Source organism: Polypterus senegalus, chromosome 1 (assembly GCF_016835505.1).
Source record: "Polypterus senegalus isolate Bchr_013 chromosome 1, ASM1683550v1, whole genome shotgun sequence".
Lineage (NCBI taxonomy): Eukaryota > Metazoa > Chordata > Cladistia > Polypteriformes > Polypteridae > Polypterus > Polypterus senegalus.
In genome coordinates, this window is record NC_053154.1 from 309,639,768 (window position 1) to 309,651,454 (window position 11,687).

The window sequence follows — 11,687 nt, forward strand, 5'->3', positions numbered from 1 at the left end:
AGTACCGTCTCTTTCAAATGTACTAACCTCCAATTCCTGTCCTTCCTTTTCTTTCTCCAAGTAACCAATCACCACATCAATCAGCTATGTAATAGATGTCAAGCCATCTTTAAGATGAGAATGCCGATTCTTCAGAACTTTTAAGGAACATTGAAATATCTTTGTAGTACATGTTTAATTATTCTATCCATCTATTCTTCTAGTGTCGCGCCAGCCTCAGCAAGAATACAACGCTAGCCAATGTTTAATTATTAACAATATAGATTATTTAAATGATGTCAACATGTTATCTGTATAATATAATAAACATATTTTGCTGTATTTCATCTTAAAATGATATTGTCATCATATGTAAATATGCACTTTATAAAGTGGCTCAGGTTGTGCAATATTATAACTGTATCGCAAGTTTACAAGTTAAGTACAAACAGTTCTAGAAGGAGCACTTGATGGACTGATTGAGTGCGTTTATAGTTCTTGGGATGAAACTGTTTTTGAACCGCGAGGTTCCGTACAGGAAAGTCTCTGAAGCGTTTGTCGGATGAGAGCAGTTCAAATTGACAGAATGGCTGAGGCGGTGTGTGCTTGATGCTGTATACCGATGATTCTCTTTCCGATTAGCTGTTGTAGAGCTGTGATTCCACACTCAGATACAGTGACATAAATAGTTGAGAGAAACAACGCTAAAGCAGCTATGGTATTTGGAATAGTTTGGCCATTCCGTGGGCCATTATATTGTTACAGGTTAATTACAATCAGATGCCTTAAACTAATAAACAATATGCAGTTAATTTCAGTGTATATGATAAAGCCGCGTCAGGGATGTGGATCTAAAAAAGAAAGGGAAACCAGACTGGAATAAAAGCACTGCTTTGACGCTGGTTTGGAGAACTTGCATACGCCAAGGATTGACTTGGCATGAATATATGCGTGGCTTTACGCCAAGTTTGGTTTTTGTACATCACAATGTGAGTGTGGAAATGGGAGTACGCAACATTTTTGTGCATACACACCGTTTTTATATGAGTCCCCAGGTCTTTGGGGTCTTCTCAATAGGGTTTGTTAGCTGTCCTGTGTGGACGCTACAATATAAAATACAATGCTACAATATATATATTACTAATGTACGGACATTGATACACTGATATAAGCAGTTGACTAATATAAGTGTGTGTAATCAAAAATATTTAAAGCAGGGTGACAACAGTTAAGAAAAGAATGATTGGTAATTTCCTTAAAGCAACCGTTAGCAAAAGAATCTTCTATGCCTAAGAATAAAAATGTGATGACATACAAAAAAGCTTGCACAAAGAAGAAACACTGAAGCAAGTGTCAAAGTATTTTGGAAAATTGCACAGAGAGGTAAAAACTATGTAAGCAGCCTGTTTATTAATTCTGAAATAAACTAACATTGACTAATTGCACTGCTGTCTTCCTTGGTGTCCTTCCACACGTACACACTAGACTTAAGACAAAAGACTGCACTTGAGGCATGTGGCCCCTAATTCATGGAACTCACTTCCTGTATATGCAAGATTAGTAGATAATGTGGAAAATTTTCAAAAGGTGCTTAATACCTAATTATTCAAGCCCACCACTATGTAATTATACTGTGTATGTCTAAGCATATTATTATTGGTTTTAATTTGTTTAAATTTGTCAAGTTTTATTGTGTATGTCTTTGCATTTTATTACTGGCTTTAATTTATTAACTCGCTTTGTGCAAGTGCCTGTAATAACTGTTTGTGAATCACTTCTACATTTGTTCTTGAAATGTGCTACAAAAATAACATTTGCTTACTTACTTAAATACTTACGCAGCAATCATGGCATGATCAGCATCACCAAGATCACATTCTGGTGTTTGATGTGAAATATGAACTGGAGTACCTGCGCTGTACCTACAAGATCTAATGTACTGCACTGACACCACAGGACTGTCTGATCTGATCACTGCATGTGTTAGCAGATGGAAAGATGTTCATAAGAACTTGAAAAGTGAGTGTAGACAGATGTATGAAAGTGTTTTTTGTCTGTATTTAGTGCAGAGCAGAAGTATTCTGAATGTTTAGAGTTGTTACAACTGCATTTACTGTTCTGAAAATTACATTTAGTCTTGGTTATTACTTTTCAAGTACCACAGGCAATACATGCAATTTAAATTTTGTTAATTTGAAATTTAGCACAGTAATGCAGTGATTAACTCTCCTAATTAATGCAAAAAGCATTCTAGCATTGAATACTACATTTTGTTACTATGTGCAGATTGCATATTCTCCTATCTTGATCATGGGAAAGGCAATATATAAATAAAATGTAATTATTATTATTATTATTATTATTATTATTATTATTATTATTATTATTATTATGTTTTTCTCCCACTTCTCCAAAGGGTTACAAGTTCAAGTTAACTGACAATTTGTCCTGCATGAGTTGTCCCAGTGGTGCTACTATAACTACTCAAACTAATAATTTAATTCAGTTTATTTAACAAATAATTATTTTGAGTTCAGGTGTTTCGGAACTGCTCAGGTTTACGCGGAAACTATATGTAACTAAATTGTTCCAATGCACTAAACTCATTCAATAAATTATCTCAACGCACAAAAAATTCTATCACTAATTAAAATACACGGGCATCGTTAAAAATGCTTTTTTAACATCTCTGATATATAATAATAATTCTTTGCATTTATATAGCGCTTTTCTCACTACTCAAAGCACTCAGCAATTTCAGGTTAAGGGCCTTGCACAAGGACCCAACAGAGCCGAGTCTCTTTTTTGGCATTTACAGGATTTGAACCGGCAACCTTCTAATTGCCAGTGCAGATCCCAAGCCTCAGAGCCACCACTCCACCTGTAATATACACATACCTGTGGAAGGTGAAGGCCTGTGATACGGTTTGCATATCTCCAGCTGCAAATATTATATATACACACACAGAACGACTTAACATTCCTCAGAATTACTCTCAGTAACTGCAGGAATTTGATCATGTTTACATCCTGCCTGAAGAAGGGACCTAAATTGCCTCGAAATCTTGCATATTGTAATCTTTTTAGTTAGCCAATAAAAGGGGTCATTTTGCTTGGCTTTTCTCTACATTCATAATGGCTAACACGGTACAACACCCTAGTAATATCACTTATTACGAAATGAAGAGACTTCCTCATCAGCTGACTGAATTTGATAGCTTAACATATGCATTTCGGTAGAGATCGTAAACGCTTAGAAGAATTCATTTTGGACCAAATCAATCCTCCTGTTAAAGAACTAAAGTTCCACTCTCACCGTCCACTCGCAGCTCGATCCCGTCACCAAAGCGGCACACGTCTGTTTCCAGCTTGGAGCAGTAATAAGTGGCGGCGTCTTCTCGGGTGACATTTCGGATGACTAAGGTGTGATTTTTTTCCACTGTAAAGTGCTCTCCGGCCCTCAGGTAAGAATAGCTGAACGTATCGTCAGGGCTGAAGGATTGCAGTATGGGCTCAGGGCGCCGGTCGGAGAGCTGCCTGTACCAGAACATCGATGAGTCGTCACTGCTGCTGTTAGTGGAGTACAAGCAGTTCAGGGACACCGTGTCACCCGAGGGAGATGTCACCACAGAGCTCCAGACTTGAAGACAAAGGCTCAGGAGACCTGGAAGAATAAAAATAAAATAAAATATAAAAGCTATACCAGTTACTCGACACGAGTAGTTCAGTAATTACATTTAACATGTTACAGTTTTTAATTTCTTTTTAATGCCTTCCAATAGTTTCAAGAAAAACATTATGACAGTTGAATTTTTTTTTTTAGAAACCTGCTATATTCTAGTCGGACTGCAGACAGTTTGTTTATTCCGACCGAAAAGGGTTTAAACAGACCTAAGGCAACTTATCGGTGTATTTATTTCTTTATTTATTTATTTGAAAACTAAACATTTTGGGGGGGGGTGCTTACCTAACGTGCAGACCTGTGAATATTTCTTCGAAAAAAATAAACAACCATTCTTGCCCTTTCCTGCCAGCCAGCATAATTTGTTCATGGAGTTGCTCGAGCAGCCCCCTCACAGTCCCGCGGCACCTCTGCTCATTTGTGTACTACAAGAACAGTCGCGTAGATTTAACCGCTGAAACGCACACGAGTGCTTTCTGTGTTACTTCCTACTGACTTTAATATAAGCGGATGTATCTCGATCAAAAATCATGAGAGGTTTTATGTTATAGTTGGACACTACGATGTGCGCCATCATATATAAAAAGTTCTGTCCCATCTATTCATTTTCCCATCTTACATACTACAATGCAGGCTCGCAAGGTCCCTTTGAGGCAGCATTGTTTTTATATTAAAAAACTCGGAAATAATAATTATTTATACTAAGCACCTCAGTATTGAACTATGCACTAAACTTAAATTGTTAAATAAACATAAAACAAATGTACAAAGTTAATACTTTCAAAAAAAAAATACTTTTTCATGTTGACACCATTAGTATTTTTATGTTCTAATTCAGGGGTGAGCAACGTCAGTCCTTTGAAGAAGGCCACAAGAGCTGCACGATTTTGTTCCAACCCAACTGCTTAATTAGAAAACAATCCTTACCAGTAACTGGCCTGTTTTAATTCAATTCCACGGCCTGTTAGTGTTTTTGTTTAGCCATATCAGGTTGTATTTATAGGGCACTTTTTTCCCTTTCCAAGGATTTCATCCAAATGATATGAAGCCTGAAATAGACAAGTAATTCTCAGTCTTTCACTTTTTCTCTTCAGTCTCCTTCTAAATGTTTTATTAAACCAGACAGTTCATGATGAATACACACAGATGTAAATGGAGACACGTTAGATGGAGAACTGCTGCTACTTTTGTCAATTTCATCTTATTGTTAATAAAGGGGGATTAAAAAAAAACTGCATGCAGCTGCATGTTTAAGACTAAAATGAGCAGTTAAGTGTGGAAAATGTTAACAAGCAATACCACTAAAACAAAGCATAAAAATGTCACTTGAGCAATAAGTGCTTTATGAGCAATAATTGGTATGGTTGGAACAAAAACCTGCAGCCACTGCGACACTCCAGGATCCACATTCCTCGTCCTTATTCTAATTATAGCTCTTCTGTTTTTCACTACATTCATTGTGTTCATCCAGGTTTTCCAACTGTCTTGTCCAGTGTCTAGTGCTTGGTGATCTGTAGCATATTATTACATTTTTACTAACTGAACTGCACAGGCTTCCAGTCTGTTCTAGAAACTTTTATGGAAGCTGCACTATACCTCATTAGCAGTCCTTTCATATAGAGAAAATAAAAAGTTATGTATTAGCACAACTTGTAAACTTAATATGAACTTTTAAAACTTAAGGTGAACTTTTACACAAATGAGGTATGCCAATTGAATGTATATATCTAAAAGCCAAATACCACTGACTCACACATCACGAAATCTCCCGAACCAGGAGGACTTGGGACTTGAAATTTGGAATGTAGGTTACCCTTGGCCCACCGGTGCTCGCTAAGAAACGGTTTTAAAAATTTCGTGGTCCAAGCGCGTTCTGTCTGCATGTCTGTCCGCTTTTCACGAGAGAATTAGTTAACGGATTTAGATCTGGATGTCTTCTATAGTTTGTTTGAATTTTCCGGTTGATTTTGCGACTTCTCTCATCCCGCTAAGTATCATAGTTCGCTTGCAGAATCGATGTATTAGTGCAAATCCAACAAGTGGCTGTGGGCCGAGAGCAAACAGGCCATAAATCATATATTTCTGTGTGTAATCTATTGGTTTACGTGTGAACACTATTGGTTTATGAGTATTTACTATCGGTTTGCGTGCATACTTAATTGGTTTGCCTGCGTAAAATACTGGTTTCATTCATATGAACTATATTGGTTTGTGTCCGTATATTATCCGTTTGTACGTGTATGTCACTGGTTTGCATATGAACTATATTGATTTGCGTGTGTATATCACTGGTTCCAGTACGTTTGTTATTGGTTTGTGAGTGAACTGCATTGGTTTACGCTTGCATGTTATCGGTTTGCGTATGAATTATATTGGCTTGCGTTCTGTGTCGGTCTAACAATGGATTTGCGTATGCACTATATTGGTTTCATGCACGTCTTATACTGGTTTCATGTGGGTAACCTGTCGATTTTGCGCTTGAACTCTATTGGTTGTATGTGTGAACTATGTCGGTTTCGCGTATGAAACATATTGGTTATGCGTGCGCACACTATCGCAACACTGTGTATGAACTATGTCGGTTCTGCGTGTGAACTCTATTGGTTGTTCACGTGAACTTCAGAGGAAATGGGCGGGGCAAGAAACAGGACCTCAGGGGCCGGTAGAGTCATTGAGTGTAAAGAGAAGTGTCTAGGAGACGCATCTGCGTTTAAGCGGCACTGTATATTTTTTCCGCACCATACGTTTGCGAAAGGACTTGGTGGTAATTATTACTATTTAACAGAATCTACCCTTGAGTCTGTAATGATCACAAGGCTGAAGTTAGGTACGTATTCGGCCGTCTTCTTATTCGGTCCCATCTACATGCTTGCTTGCAACCCGCAGCTGTACTTGTTCACACAGTATTTGCAAAATTGTTACTTATTCTAAAGGCAAAATATTCAACATTTACGATTGACGTCTTTATGCAACATAACATTTAGTTACTACTAGTTACATTTATTATGCCCGGTGACCCCGCACCGCACAGACAGGTGAAGTGACTTGCTCAGGGTCACACAGTGTCAGTCTCAGAACTTGAGCCCACGAACAAAGGGTTGAAAGTGCAAAGCCATAACCGCAATGCTTGCACATCTATAACGTGTATATTAATTGACTAAACGTGTCCATTCTATGAAAAGCTAAACATTTAACATTTAAGACCTGCATGGGTCAGTTACATCATATTGGGCCACCTTACCTTTCACAGTTTTGTGAAAAGACAGATGCGTTTTTTAAGATGCAGCGGAGTTTTGCTCTGCCCAGTGGGAGTATCAGGGTGAAACTGACAAAGTATTCCTACTTCAATATCAGATAAATGGGATTTACTGTGATATTTAATGGACACTGTAAAGTGTTAAATGGCGTTGGGCCACCTTAATTTTCATAGTTTTGTGACATTGGCATATATAAACTTGTCCAGGACAGATTCCTTTGTTAAATTAGAGTTTAACAATTTTGACCCGTGCAGGACCAAAATGTGGAATATTTATTTTTTCAAATAATGGATCAGTCTGTAATGATGCCGATTAATGTACACGCTGTAGAATATTTTGCATTGCTGTTATAATAGAATAAGAAGCTGCTTTGCAAAAGCTGTGTGAATAAGTAGCTGACTGCAAGCTTATACTGGGAGTGAATAAAATGCCAGCCGAATGCGAACCTAACTTCAGCCCTGTGATCATTTCAGAATTAAGGGAAAATACTGGTAAAAAGAATTACCACCAAGCCCTTTCACAAACATACAGTGACGTGCAAAAGTATTCAATCCCTTTAAAAGTCATCCTAATTTTCTGCATGACAAAAGATTTGTCCACATATTTATCCATTTGGTATTTTTAATGTGAACTCTTGTGCTGTAACAAAACATTATCAAACTCCAAATAACTTAAATAAAGAAAAACTCCAAAGTGATTGTTTGCCTAAGTATTCAAGCCCAGCATATTCATACTTTGTCAAGAACCTTCTTGCTGCAGTAACAGCCTTTATTCTTTTGGGGTACGTAAATATGCCCCAGTTCTGCACATTGCTCAGGCGTGATTCTTCCCTATTCTTCTTGGCATGATTTCTAGGTACCCTCTATGTTGGTGGGATGGTATCTCTGAACAGCAGTTTTCAAACAGTGCCCCAGATTCTCAACAGGGTTAAGATCAGGGCTTTGACTTGGCCATTCCGAAACATTCACCTGTCTGTTTTTGAGCCATCCCAGTGTCACTTTGGTCTAATGCTTAGGGTCATTGTCATCTTGAAAAATGAATCTTCTCCCGAAGAAATTCATAGCAGACTGGAATGAGTTCTTTTGCAATATTGTGTGGTATTTGTGCCCATCTATTGTCCCTTCAACTCTGACAAGATTCTCAGTCTCAGCCCATGAAAAACATCCCCATAGCAAGATGCTGCCACCACCATATTCCACTGTAGGTCTGGTGTTTCTTGTGGCATGGGCAGTGTTTGTTTTATGCCACACATTCTGTACCTCTTTGAAGTCTGAGAAAAAAAGTTCTATTTTAGTTTCATTTGACCATAAACCCTTCTCCCCACATTTAACTGGAAACACGCCATATGTGTTTTTATGTGGACCATCATAAGGAATTGGGTCCCTTCTTGCCACCTTCCTGTAGAGGCCTGTTTAATGGAGTGCTCTTGAAATTGTGGACCCCTACACCTTCACTCCAGTTTCAGCCAAAAAGCATTGCAAACATCTGAGAGTGACGTTTGGATTTCTAGTCTCCTCTCTCTCCAGTTGATGTCTAACTCTGATGTTCAGTCTTCCGGGACGGCCTGTTCTAGTAAGAGTCAGGGTGCTGTGATGAACCTTCCACTTTCTGATGATGGATCCAGCAGTGTGCAATGGGACATCAGACTCTTGATATTTTTATAATTATTTCCTGCTACCTTGTGCATTTCAATAACTTTGTTTCTCACATCAGCAGAATGCTCCTCTCTCTTGATTTTTTCAGTGACTGTCCAGCAAAGACTGCGGCCCCTACGAAGGGGCTTTTAATATCCAGAGAGAAAGGAGCACCTCATTATGTTTAATATGACTGTCAAATGTCTGCCACCTTTGTAATTAACTTGTCATTGGTGTAAACCTGGAGCTTCCAAAGCACAACTGCAGAGGTTTAAACACTTATGTAAACACTAACTTTGGAGATTTTCTTCTTCAATTAAATGTCTACATAAAATAGTTTATTTTGACTTTGGAAATGTTTTGTTACAGCATAAGAAAAAATATGGAATGAATAAATATGTGTACAAATATTTTGTCTTGCATAAAATTATGACAACTTTCATGGGGATTGAATACTTTTGCACGTCACAGTATGTTTGTGAAAGGGTTTGGTGGTAATTATTTTTAAGTTAGGTTCACATTCAGCTGCCTTTTATTCACTTCTAGCTACATCCAGTATAAGTTTACAGTCAGCTACTTATTCACAAACCTTCTTCTATATTAACAGCAAGGCAAAATATTCTACAGTGTGTACATTAATCCGCAAACTGATCCATTATTTGAAAAAATAAATATTTGAGATTTTCAACCAAAACTTGAACAGGTTGAAAATGTTAAACTCAACTTTAACAATGGAATCTGTCCTGGACAAGTTTATATTATCCTAATTAATATACATGTTGTAGATGTGCAAGCATTGTGGCGCAGTGTTTAAGACTGCACTTTTAAACTGAGTTCGTGGGTTCAAGTCCTGATAATGACACTATGTGACCATAAACAAGTCACTTCACCTGTCTGTGCAGCACTGGGCGAATCTAACCAGTAGTATCTAAATGTTGTATGTTGGATAAAGGCGTTAGTAAATGTAGAATATTTTGCCTTCAGAATGAATAACTGGTTTCAAAAGTTGTGTGAAAACGTACTGTGGTTGGGTGCGAGCAAACATGATCCTGGAAGCAAATAAGAAGACGGCCGAATACGTACCTAACTTCAGCCTTGTGTTCATTACAAACTCAAGGGTAGATTCTGTTAAATAGTAATAATTACCACCAAGTCCTTTTGCAGACGTATTGTTCGGAAAAAAATATACAGTGCCGTTTGAACGCAGATGCGTCTCCAAGACACTTCTCTTTACACTCCATGTCTACCGGCCCCTGAGGTCCTGTTTCTTGCCTCGCCCATTTCCTCTGAAGATCACGTGAACAACCAATAGAGTTCACACGCAGAACCGACATAGTTCATACACAGAGTTGCGATAGGGTGCGCACGCATAACCAATATGTTTCATACGCGAAACCGACAAAGTGCACGCATACAACCAATAGAGTTCAAGCGCAAAATCGACAGGTTACCCACATGAAATCAATATAAGACATGCATGAAACCAATATAGTGCATACGCAAATCCATTGTTAGACCGTCACAGAACATAAGCCAATATAATTCATACGCAAACCGATAACATGCAAGCGTAAACCAATGCAGTTCACTCACAAACCAATAACAAATCGTACTGGAACCAGTGATATACACAAATCAATATAACAACAACAACAACATTTATTTATATAGCACATTTTCATACAAACAGTAGCTCAAAGTGCTTTACATATTAAAGAATAGAAAATGAAAGACACAATTATAAAAATAAATCAACATTAACATCGAATAAGAGTAAGGTTCAATGGCCAGGGGACAGAAAAACAAAAACTCCAGACGGCTGGAGAAAAAATAAAATCTGTAGGGATTCCAGACCATGATACCGCCCAGTCCCCTCTGGGCATTCTACCTAACATAAATGAAACAGTCCTCTTTGGATTTAGGGTTCTCACGGAAGGGCTTGATGATGATGATGGTCACGTAGACTTCTTCCTTTTAATCCGTCCATCATTGTTGGAGCATCATGAAGCTTTGAGTAGGTGGAGGTGGCGCAGGCCACCACCACAAAGAAACCGGAAAAAGAAACAGAAAAGAGAGTAGGGGTCAGTACCGATTTTAGAGCCACCATGAATAGTTATTATGATGAATTGAAAATACAGAGTATCAGGATTAAGTTAAATTAAGATTAAAATGAAGTTATAAAAAGGCCATGTTAAAGTAATGTGTTTTCAGCAGTGTTTTAAAGTGCTCCACTGTATTTGCCTGGCGAATTCCTATTGGCAGGCTATTCCAGATTTTAGGTGCATAACAGCAGAAGGCCGCCTCACCACTTCTTTTAAGTTTTGTTCTTGGAATTCTAAGGAGACACTCATTTGAGGATCTGAGGTTACGATTTGGAATATAAGGTGTCAGACATTCCGATATATAAGATGGGGCGAGATTATTTAAGGCTTTATAAACCATAAGCAGAATTTTAAAGTCAATTCTGAATGACACAGGTAACCAGTGTAATGACATCAAAACTGGAGTAATGTGTTCTGATTTTCTTTTCCTAGTTAGGATTCAAGCAGCTGCATTCTGCACTAGTTGCAAACGATTTATGTCTTTCTTGGGTAGTCCTGAGAGGAGTGCGTTACAGTAATCTAGTCGACTGAAAACAAACGCGTGAATTAATTTCTCAGCATCTTTCAGTGATAAAAGAGGTCTAACTTTACTTATGTTTCTTAAGTGAAAAAATGCTGTCCTAATGATCTGATTAATATGTGATTTAAAATTCAGATTACAGTCAACAATCACCCCTAAGCTTTTTACCTCCGTCTTGACTTTTAATCCTAATGTATCCAGTTTATTTCTAATAGCCTCATTGTATCCATTATTGCTGATCACTAAAATTTCAGTTTTCTCTTTATTTAACTTGAGAAAATTACTATTCATCCATTCTGAGATACTAGTCAGACATTGTGTTAGTGAATCAATAGAATCGGGGTCATCAGGTGCTATTGATAAGTACAGCTGTGTGTCATCAGCACGTTGTGCCCTGAGATAATCTGACCTAACGGAAGCATGTAGATTGAGAATAACAGCGGACCCAGGATAGAGCCTTGTGGAACACCATATTGGATATCATGTGTCTTCGAGTTGTAATTCCCACAACTA